Genomic DNA, 5,677 nt, shown 5'->3' on the forward strand with positions numbered 1-5,677 from the left:
TATTACTGGGTTATACGGTAATTCTGTTCTTAATTTTTTGAGAAACCTCTACACTGCCTTCCATAGTGGTTGCACCAAACTACCTTCCCACCAATACCATACAATGGTTCCTTTTACTCCACAGCCTCTCCAACACTTTTTATTATTTGTCTTGTTGATGATAGCCATTCTAACAGGTGTGAGGTAATAGCTCATTGTGGTTTTGATTTGCATTTCCCTAATAGCTAGTGAAGTTGAGCATTTTTTCATATATCTGTTATATGTCTTCTTGGGAGAAGTTTCTGTTCATGTCCTATACGGAAAACATTTTGATGATTGCCAGATGGAAGAAGGATTGGGGGCACGGTGGAAAAGGTGAAAGGATTAAAAAGTACAAATTGGTAGTTACAAAATAGTCATGGGCTGCAAAGCGAAAGGAATAGAGTCAAAAATATGGTAATAACTATGTAGCGTGTCAGGTGGGTACTAGACTAGTCAGAGGATCACTTCTTAAACTATATCAATGTCTAACCACTATGCTGTACACCTGAAATTAATATAAAATAATGTTGACTGTCAATGGTAATTAAATTTTTTTAAAGGGGAGAAACAGTGAAAGGGAATAAGAAGTTCAAATTTCTAGGTATAAAACAAATAATTTGTGGGGATGTAATGTACAGCATAGGGAATATCGTCAATAATATTGTGATAGTGTGATATGGTGTCAGATGGTACCTGGACTTATCATTGTGATCACTTCTTTAGGTGTGCGAGCTTTGAATAACTATGGTGTACACCTGAAACTAATATAATATTGTATGTTAGTTATATTCTAATAAAAATCTTTTTTAAAAAATTTAGTTTCTCAGTCTTGAAAAAAGGGCCATTCAAAATACTTTCCCCAACACAGCTGAGACTCATTTGGGAATACCAAAAATATTCTAGAAGTTTTATCAAACTTTCTAACTGAGAATCACAAATCTTTCCAGATCTCAGAATAATCCTCCCAAACTAAGCTTCAGACTCATTAAAATACAAGGCCTCATCAATGCCAATGTTCTGAGGCCTGATGTGATTCTATTTCCATTTGAAATCCTAGTACAAAGGTCACTAGGAAAGAATGGTATGCTTTTACAAGAAAAGTTCCTTATACATCTCTAAGTATATGTATAATTTTAGAGAATGCATGCTTCTTAAGTTTAAGAAATATTCTCATAGCATATCTATTTTTTAAATCTAAAAAATATTTCTATACACTTTTTTCGTAATCAATTTTTTTGCTAAAAAGTTTGTCATGTGAATAAAAATTTGGAAAGAGTACTATATAAGTATAAAAATTCTAAGGAAACCATCATCAAGGTTTAGGTGTAAACATGAGAAGTTATGGTTGGGGCAGTCACAAATATCCAGAATATATGAAGGATTTGATGACTTATTCTTTGGGGAACAAAGAGGGGAATTAATCAGATATCTGGAGGATATCTGCATATCAGACTGAACAACCTACAAAGTTAAAATATATCTCACACATACTTTCAGAGAGGTGTTCAAGGAAGGAATAGGGATTTATCAGCTTGGTAAAGAGTAAAACGTGTCCTGCACAAGTGTGGCCCAAGGTCCAATCTTTTTTCACCTTCATACATACTGGGCCTATAACATTGGTACATATTCTTACATCTCCTGCAGGAAGCTGCAAAGGCAGGTTCTGCCCTGCCAGGGGAGGTCTGAGGGTTTCCTGCTCCACTGTCTGCAACTGGGTGAAGAAGACCATCCAAGTCTGTCAAAAGACTGAGTCATCAAAAAAAAAAAAAAAAAAAAAGACTGAGTCATCCAGTTGTGGTCTCAGGCTGCATTCTCCAATTCAGCCTTATCAAAATAAAATGGGTATGTTGATCTCTATGTGCATCTTGTGTCTACTTCTTCATTTGTTCAGAAGCCACATTGAAAAGAGACATAGTCATCACTTTCCAAACCCCAACCACCACCAATGTTTAAGGAAGAAGACACGGAAAAAATAGTCTTACTGGTGAGTGGTGTACCATGATAGTATAGTGTCATGGAATGCAAGAGAGTCAAGTTTCAAGAAGGAGGGGGTGATTAACCGTCAAGTTAATGGAGACTCACATTTCAGCCAGGATGACAAATATCCAAGTGGAGGTATAGAGAGTCAAACCAAAGTTGTCCCTTACTGAAGATCTCAGCTAACCAGCATCCAGTCACTGAATTTCTGCCAAGAAAGAGAATGCAAAAGTAGGTTTAAAAGTTCTGGTCAACAATGCCAAAGTGTGGAGGGAGGGTTTTCCACTATACCACCAAAAAAGAAATGTTCTGATACCAGCTGGGTGTCCTGCAATTTAACTCAATTCTGACGCTATCTACCTAGAGATAGCATCACACCTTACAGGTTAGGGCTCAGTCCTACAAGACTGCTGCCCCCCTTCAGATGCCAATCACAAGCCCAGGTTATCACTCATGCTTCTGACTGATGGGCTACAGATTGGAGGTTCCAGAGACTCCCTCCTTCTTGGACTTCAAAAGCCAGCCACATATCCATGTTGTTACCTGTACTTCTGATTTACTGGATATAAATTAGAGGTGCCCATAACCTCTCTCCTTAGGTTTGATTAATTCGCTAGAGCAGCTCACAGAACTAAGAGAAACATGTTACTTAATAGATCACCAGTTTTTTAATAAAAGAATATAACTTAGAAACAGCCAGATTGAAGGGAACTATAGGGCAAGGTATGGGGAAGGGGCGCCACTCCAGACAAGCCACTCTCCCAGTACCTCCATGTGTTCACCAACTGGTAAACCCTCTGAAACCTGTCCTTTTGGGCTTGTGTGGAAGCTTCATTAATTACATAGTCATGGGTTAAATCATTGACCACTGGTGATTGATTCAAACTCCAGGCCCTCTCCTCCCTGGAGGTTGAGAGGTGGGACTGAAAGTTTCAACCCTCTAACCACATGTTTGGCACTACTGACAACCAGACCCCATTCTTAGGTGCTTTCCAAAATTCACCTCATTAACATAACAAATGACACCTTTATGGCTCTCATCACTTAGGAAATTCCAAGGGTTTTAGAAACTCTCTGCCAGAAACAGGGACTAAGACCAAATATGTGTTTCTCATAAATCATAGTATCACCACAGGTGCTCTGAAGTACGATGACATTAGGAGTATAAGATAGTAACCAATCATACTCATAGTGTGAGTGTTGGCGCTGGCGGAGTAGGGGTGTCAGTCTATACATCTGGTCCCTGGCCACTTTTTATTTGGTCGATCCAAGCAAGTATTCTTGTAATTGCTAACTAACACATAAATAATAGTGGACTTGGGTCCTTAGCAGTGCTTAAGACAGCAGAGAAAGTTACGGCTATTGCCAGTGCCACACTGCACAAAACTCAGCATCACAAGATGGGACTAAAGTAGATAGGAATGTAGCGTTCAAATCAGAAGTGAATGGAGGAATCATATAGCCTGTTTAACTTTTGCTCAGTATCCCTTTAGTATTTCTTTATGCTGAGAAACAGGCCAATTTCTCTATAAAAGCTCACTCCTTATAATGGAAATGACTAAAGTAGATGGACCGTCCCATGAATTCATACATGGCTAATGTGAAGCCTGTGTGTGTGTATGTATGTGCGTGTGTGTGTGTGTGTGTGTGTGTGTGTAGGACATGTGTTTGAAATAGTCTTACTAATCACTAAGGAATTAAAGTAAAAAAATAAAAGAACTTTCCTCTCTCTAGCATTCAGGGAAGAGGTTGCAACAGGGGAGAATTTGTTACTAAAAAACAGTGCTTCCAGAATGTACAATTGTGTGGGAATTTGGGGAGTAGCCACAGGGGAAGAAAAAGCATAATGTAATATGAAGAGCAAATAGCAGAAAAGAGCTCACATAGGAGATTACATTTTGGCAATGAGCAAGGGAAGCAGGGAAGTCAGGTATGGTTGAATTAGCTCGTGCTAAGCTTCCAGTGGAGCTAACTTTAAGTCAACGTTTGGCAATGTCACTGTGGAGATAGTCCCGTGACCCTTGAGAAAAGGTAAGCAACAATTTAGTGCTGGATGGCTTTCTGTAAACCTGGGACCAGTAGAGTTAAATTCAATCACACTATAAGACAAGGGTGAAATTTTTTTAAGAGAAAATGATATAAATCTTTATCGTCCAGATGAACTGAATCTTAAGGATTCTTAGAAAAAATTTCAGTTCAGAAATAGAGACAACGTTTTTCAATTTCTGAAGATAGCTGAACAAAAATGGCATTAGGTTAACAGCCCACCTCCAAATTTCCAATAAAATACCTAAAAAGGTTTAGTAAAAAACGTTCACTACACCAGTGAAATGGCAGGAAAGAAGACACTAATCCAGAAGTTGGGATGAATTTCTAACTATAAGGCCAATGTATCGAGGTTGAGGAACACATGGCTTATGCATACGTCATAGCCTCAAAAAGCAGAGGTTGACTGTCCTAGAACTAGGTGGAAGGAAGCTTTAACCAGCTTATATCCCTCTACCCAAACCCCATCGTCACCGTCCCACTGCCATTTAGTCACAACTCAGATGCTGGGTTTGTTCCAAACAGAAAACAAATATCGATTACCTTACTGTATCAAAATTACGCTAGTGGGATGCTCCTTCCCTTTGATGCTCCAAAACAAACAAACAAACAAACAAAAAAACTAGGAAACTGAGACAGGAGTGACTTGCTCAATAGCTACTGGGAAATCAAATGACGCTGTTTGGAAAAATTTCCTAGTAGTTGTGTGACTTAAAGAAATTCTCACGGTCATGTGACTCCAGGTACTTTGGGGGCTGGTTGAATGCAGTATTTAACAAAGAAGATCACGAAAGCATCGGGGGTGTAGACCCCAGGAGGGTGGTCTCTGAGAGGTTGCTGTGCTGTGGGGCCATGAGGTGCTGCCATGGCCAGGAGTGGTGGCAGAAGAACTACACCCACCTCGAAACAGGCCCTCTGGACAAGACCCAGATGATCAATGCCACTGACTCTTGTATGATGAGCACCGAATCGGACCACATGGAGGGCCTACAGCATGTTGAAAACATGAGGCTGTGCAGGTGTGATTATATAGAGCAGGAATGGAAAGATTGATCAACTCAAAAATTTACCAAAAAAAACATGCTGGAAATAATTTGATGTGGGAATATCACAGACAAAGGCATCATTGCTTTGCAGCATTTCAGAAAACTCAGGTGTTTGTTGTTAAGTGATCTTCCTGGAATAAGAGATAAAGAAAACCTTGTCCAAGCCTGGAAAACAACACCATCTTCTCTGTAACTAAAATTAGACTTAAAGTAACGATAAATAAGTGCCTTATTCAATGTAAAGTATTGTTTAAAATTTTCAAACCCAAACAGAAACACATATTGTCTAAGCATCAATAGAACTACAAGGATATCATATCACATTTTGGAAGCAGAGTCCATCATGTAGAAAATATTCAGACGAGACTCAGTTAATAAATGGAAAGTGAAGGTTTTATATACATACATTAGATCATTTTAAGAAAAATGCAAACCAGGTAGCATTTTAATTCTGACATATTCCTCATTTTACGTAGATATCTATAGAGATATCTCTTGGTGTAGATACTGAATTAGAGTTCTTTAAAGTGATTTAAATGTATAACAAATATTCTTTATTGTATTTTAACAGCAATTTATGTTACATT

At 38.5% G+C, this 5,677-nt stretch overlaps 1 pseudogene across 1 annotated transcript; it reads left to right on the top strand.

Moving 5' to 3' along the window:
• Positions 1–2,115: 2,115 nt before the first annotated feature.
• LOC308499305 (ATP synthase subunit s, mitochondrial-like) lies at positions 2,116–5,283 on the top strand (annotated as a pseudogene). Its single transcript has 2 exons — positions 2,116–2,136; positions 4,747–5,283. The product of its transcript is annotated as an ATP synthase subunit s, mitochondrial-like (transcript).
• Positions 5,284–5,677: the final 394 nt, after the last annotated feature.

The sequence above is a fragment of the Rhinolophus hipposideros genome, assembly GCF_964194185.1.
Source record: "Rhinolophus hipposideros genome assembly, chromosome: 1".
Lineage (NCBI taxonomy): Eukaryota > Metazoa > Chordata > Mammalia > Chiroptera > Rhinolophidae > Rhinolophus > Rhinolophus hipposideros.